The sequence below is a fragment of the Saccoglossus kowalevskii genome, chromosome 11 (assembly GCF_978046115.1).
Source record: "Saccoglossus kowalevskii chromosome 11, keSacKowa6.1, whole genome shotgun sequence".
In the NCBI taxonomy this organism is placed as follows: Eukaryota; Metazoa; Hemichordata; class Enteropneusta; family Harrimaniidae; genus Saccoglossus; species Saccoglossus kowalevskii.
In genome coordinates, this window is record NC_140651.1 from 23,607,686 (window position 1) to 23,613,685 (window position 6,000).

At 35.0% G+C, this 6,000-nt stretch overlaps 1 long non-coding RNA gene across 1 annotated transcript; it reads left to right on the forward strand.

Annotated features, from left to right (window-relative positions):
* The first annotated feature begins 5,429 nt into the window (after positions 1–5,429).
* LOC146736540 (uncharacterized) lies at positions 5,430–5,685 on the forward strand. Its single transcript, XR_014930945.1, has 2 exons — positions 5,430–5,519; positions 5,615–5,685. It is a non-coding gene; the product is annotated as an uncharacterized LOC146736540 (long non-coding RNA).
* The last annotated feature ends 315 nt before the right edge of the window (positions 5,686–6,000 follow it).

A 6,000-nucleotide genomic window follows, 5' to 3' on the forward strand; every position in this document is an offset into this window, starting at 1 on the left:
AGTTACAAATAGAACAATAATCAATTTCTTCTATATGTGATTTGTCTTAATTGTATAATTATTACATTATTCTCTGACATATTGTTATTGTGTAGTAATTAAGTACTTAATTTAAACTGCTTATACTCTTTGTCACTCAGTGTAACGTTTCGAACCTATGACCAACATAGTGGTCTGTTTGATATTAAATGGGAATTGAGGGATATGGCAGACATGACAGAGACAATTGCCAGTGGCACAGTGGCTGTCCAGAAACAGGTATACATCTCACATACTCTGTTGTTTACCATCAAAATTGGAATGTGTATAATACTATGAATAACATTTGGGTTATATATAGACTAACGTTCTTTGCAAAACTACTAACTATACTTGTATGTAACATCGTTTTCACAGGATGGCACGTGTGAGTCTAAATCTTGTACATGTATTCCAAAGGGCGAGTGTTATGGTACTGACTATGCCATACCAATGGATAAGAATGATTTCAATAATACATCTGGTACACATGATTATGACTACGTAATTACTATTAATGTCAGAAATAATGCGTGTCTGATGACAACACATCACTTTCAGGTACATTGTAAAGTTAGTTGTTATCTATAACAATCTTATATATTTACATTGGCTAATATTATATAAAGCAATGCGTTACGTGGTTGCTGTCTCTTAATTTTAATATATTCTAGTAATCTAAAACGAATGGAAATTCATTAAAATAAAATAGCCAATACATTTTGTATTTTCAGATAACTATCGACACAAGTCCACCTACAGCAGGAACAGTTCACGAAGGTCACGGCAACAACGACATTGATTATCAGCAAGACTTCAACATCAATGCATGGTGGAATGGATTTTTTGATAAAGAGAGTGGTGTCATGACGTATATGTATGTATTTGCAGACATATGCGTAGATGATAAAACAACACTGCTTACTAAGTACGAGGTTAGTATTATATCTCAGAATAAATACGTATTGTTTATCCCGCATGAACATCCCTGGTTGAATCAGATATACATTTATATGCAGAATACACATTTTCGTAACATCTTTTGTGATTGCAGTAATTGGAAAGAATAAGTCTAAATACTTGCATGTCATGACGTAAATCAATCAGGATTTCATCTGAAAAAAATAGAATGTCATAATTTGTATTGAAAAAAAATTAACGCATCTTGTAATTATAATGAATGTACTTCCACAGTATGTAAATATCACAGCAACACATGCTAGTTGGACAGCACCTGGACCTGGTAAATACTATTGTACAGTTATAGCCTATAACCACGCCTTAGACCCTTCATTGCCTGTATGTTCAGATGGCATAGTTATTGACGTCACTAAACCAATAATAGAGGAGATCAGAATTACAAATCTTCGGTTACATGGTGGACTCATCAAAGACAACAATGGCACTATATGGATGGTTAATGATCATGGTTACAGATACCACATCAATGAATCAGTTGATGATTGTAGGTAGGTGTTAATAACCATTATAATAAGTTGGGTTATATCAAATGCAAAATGGTTATGTCTGTAATTCGAGAACATCTATTAATTATCATGTTATCATGATTATTCAACGTCTCTCACAGTAGAAAAGTCCGCCCAGTAGATGATGCCAGTGTGTGGCCTTTGAGTGATGGTAATATTCATCATTTATCGTGTAATGACAGCAGACCACTCTCTGATAATGCTTTTCTCATTAATGAGCATAAGGTACAGTAATTCACTACACGGACAGTACCATTGTCATATTCTGCACACGTTATATGTATATAGTCACTGTCATATTCAATGCTAATTAATATTTCAATTGCAGGTTTCCGTTTCGTGGCGAGGTGGAGATCCAGAAAGTGGTATATACGATTATCTGATTGGTTTTAGTAGCACAGGAGACGAACTAGCTCCTGATATACTTTCATATACTGCCACACATTCTCACGCAAAATTCACTTCTTTCCATCTACAATTAGAACAAGGGACAGAATTTTACGTCATTCTTCATGCAATCAACGGAGCCATGATGACAACAACAAAGGTGTTTATTGTCTTTTTCTCCTCTTGAACATGTACATTCACTGATAATACCTCAGACATATTCATACCGATTTCAATGAAAGTTAATGAATATTACAATGATATTTACGTGATAATTATTACGTTTTTATATAAAAAACGCGATAGAATTCAATCAAATTGTGCTTTTTTGTAATGTAGAAAATTGGACCCATAATTGTTGACGTTACACCACCCGTATTCATGGGGTCGATTTATGTTGAATATGACGCGCCTAATTCGAGTTACCTGATAGCAAAATGGGATGAACATGATTTTGATGAGACCGAGGACGAAGAACCGTTGTCTGATTACAGTGTCGCTGTTGGTAAGACCTGATTAATCGCGTTTTATTTGTCTACACTGATCGAAACGAAACATTCTGATGCGTATTGAAGTATAATAATTGCTTTATGATATATATGAATAGGCAATACACCATATGGAACACAGTTATTGGAGTTTACGCCACTAGAAACGTTTGACAGTCCTAAATGCGATAACACCGTACAACCATCCTGTGTGGCTATTCCGGTGGATTTACTAGATTGGGATCTCCATGGTGATCACATTTATTACATATCTATCAAAGTAAAAAACATTGGTGGTCTGAGTGTAATTGGAGTTTCTAATCCATACAGACATGTAGTTGGACTTCCAATTGCTGGTGTAGTATGGGACACAGTTGATCCAAATACATCAGTGGTAAGTAAAATTTGTGATGGTGTCACATTACCAGTACCCTAGTCGAGTTGACTCCATCTGCAATCAAGATGGCTGTACCTTGTACAATCAAGTGTGTTATGTCGCCAACTAAAGATACAACCCAAATATGTCTATTATCTTTGCAAAGATCGGTTGTCAGGCATGTGTGACCCAAAAGCTTCACAACGCTGATCTAGATAAACAAGAAATAGAATAATGTTAAGTTCCATACTTTGAATTTCAGTTTCTACATGATATAGACTACCAGTCAACGGCAACAGAGATACACTCTAAGTGGTACGGATTCGCCCGTCTAAATCAGGTTGTAACGTATAAGCTAGCAATTGGGACTTCCCCGGGAGATACTGATATATCTGACTTCATTTATCTTGGTACACAAACAGAACACTCGAACTTTAACCTGGGCCTTTCGTCAAATCAGGTAAATACAGTAACTGTCACATTGCACCGTGATAGCCTGTGTATCATTGTTGCGACTAAACCACTGGTTTGTGGTGAACTTGTTTGTAAATGTTGTAATGTTAAACGTTATTTTTTTAATACGACATAGTATTCGTTATTTTGATCTTACATATCATCGATTTTCTATTTCTAATACGCCCGCTCAGGCAATAATTTATTAATTACTACCTGGATTTTCTGTCATTGTATTTAAGTTTTGTTCAGTTGAATTGAACTAAATTATAGGACGCGTATTTTACAGATATACTTTGTGACAATTCGAGCATCCAGTGAATCTGGTTTTGTAGATGCCAGCTCTGATGGAATATTGATCATTCAAGATAGTGATTACATAGAGGGTGTTCAAATATTTGATGGAGTTGATTGCACTACAAGAGGTAAACAAAATACTGTTTATGATAATTTCTGCACACAAATGATATATTCTGTTTCATGTAATGTATCTAAACCAGTCGTACATAGCATAACATCACAACATTTCACTTCGTTTGTTTTACAGACATACAACAATTACCAACAGAAGAACATCATGATTATTATGGAAGATTTCGATGTGAAGAGGATATTGATTACCAGTCGTCCACATCTATCATCAACGCACATTGGGATATGCCAAATGAATCATTCCCTTACATCACTCATTTCGAGGTTATGGTACAGAGAGAAAACATATACAAGTAAATGATAAACACTATATAATATTTTGTTGTTGATATTATTATATCATGATCGCATGGCTCATAGACATAATACTAATTTCAATAATTTTATTCAGGACATTTTCAACATGGAATTCCAAGCATGTATATGATAGGTTCCCTCAAAATAACCACGTCCTGATGACTAATTTGGACTTGAGTCCAGGTGCTCATTATAGGACAGCCATAGCTTTCTGCCACCCAGAAGGATGTTTTCAATCGATTGTTAGTAATGGATTTTGGGTGATTCCATTTCCACCGATTTCAGAAGGCATTGAGAATATTGAATATATCGAGTGAGTATATACAATATATTGTCATATAATATCATTAAAATATCTAGGAGGTGATTCAATATAAAGAACACTAAAGTATGTTATATATAATTTAGGGATACAGCAGAATTAAGTTTTAGTTGGGTGGAATTCATCAATGTCGAAGTTGAAACTAGTCTTGAAAGCAGTGAATACATGGCATATTATGAATGGACGTTGTCTGTAGATTCTGAAACATCTAACCACGGAGATTTATTGTATCCATGGGAACGAATTATCGATCCTGTAAATGTAGATGGAAAGGTATGTGTGTCTATTGTATTAACTTGATATGACATAGATATATATTTACCAGATTCGAACTGTGTCTTGATAATGTAATTTTGATAGTACGTCATAGCCGCGATCTTACGGTTGCGGAATACGTTTTTTTTTCATGATTGGCGTTTAAATAGACCGCATCAAATACCCATGTGAAGAACTATTCTGTCTCATTTACATAGTAGGCATAAACAAAATTAAAGTTATTCCACGGGAAATGGTTGAGTAATTTGCAGTAAATGTTTAATAATTACATTTTTTTATAGTTATCCCACAATGTCGTACTGCAAAGTAAACTGGTCTTCACAGAGTGTATACAGTTGGCTATACGTGGAAACAACAAAGCTGGTTTATACTCTACAGTTTACAAGGAAATATACGACTGTGAATCGATTTATTCACAGTACATTACTCCAAATACAGTCATTGATGCCGTTGGCGACAGGAATGATGAGGGCGATGTGGAGTAAGTAAACTAAGGTTATACAATTCGTACAAGCTACCTACTCTCAGTTAATATACTTGGTTCTTAGAGACACCTGTGGAAAAACTGTGTGGATAGTTGGTTACAAGAATAACAAGTATCCTGTATTGCAATATTTGATATATATATATATATATAAAGCCTTTTCAATAGAGTTATTACCATCGTATTTCTATTTTCCTCACAATACAATGAATGTAACAATTTTATGTATTAATTTACCAAATTTATATCACAATAATAACTTCACAGTGATATCTACCTTGCTGTCAATGATGAATGGAATGAAGTGGATGCTGAATACACGTTATCGAAACATAAATTGTCTGCTGTTTGGCCAACTCTCAGACAATATAAGTATCTTTGGAAGGTTGTTGCAGATGAGTCTATTGATAGGTGGGCGTATGCTGAACCCAGCACAGAATTGAACTACGGAACCTACTCCTGTGGATCAGTCGAAGTACTGTCTTGCGGTTTTACTAAAGTAATTTTGGATTAGTTGTTCTCAAATACTACCACTCCCTACTATTGTACTTGCTACGTATTTTTTTACATATAATCAAACATTACTATTTGTAGGAAAACTTCGTTAACATCGACAATCTAGATCTTGAGTATGGTAGGAGGTATTACATATGTTTATATGCAAATGAGACACACATAGAAAAGGAAGACACATTGCAGATACTCCCCATGGTATCTGAATGTTCTGATGGTATAACCGTTGACTGGACACCACCTGAGGCCGGCACTGTTTGGATTAACAGAGTAGGACACCACTATCAGGTTGGTTTATGTGAACCGGAAGCCTATACAAAATACACAGGGAATACGTAGACCAGATACTACTCAAGACGTGAAATCACATAGCAACAGTTGATAACCTCGTATTTCTATTTTTCAGACATCAACCTCTCACATGTACATCAATTGGATGGGGTTTACTGATATCGAAGAATCAGAAG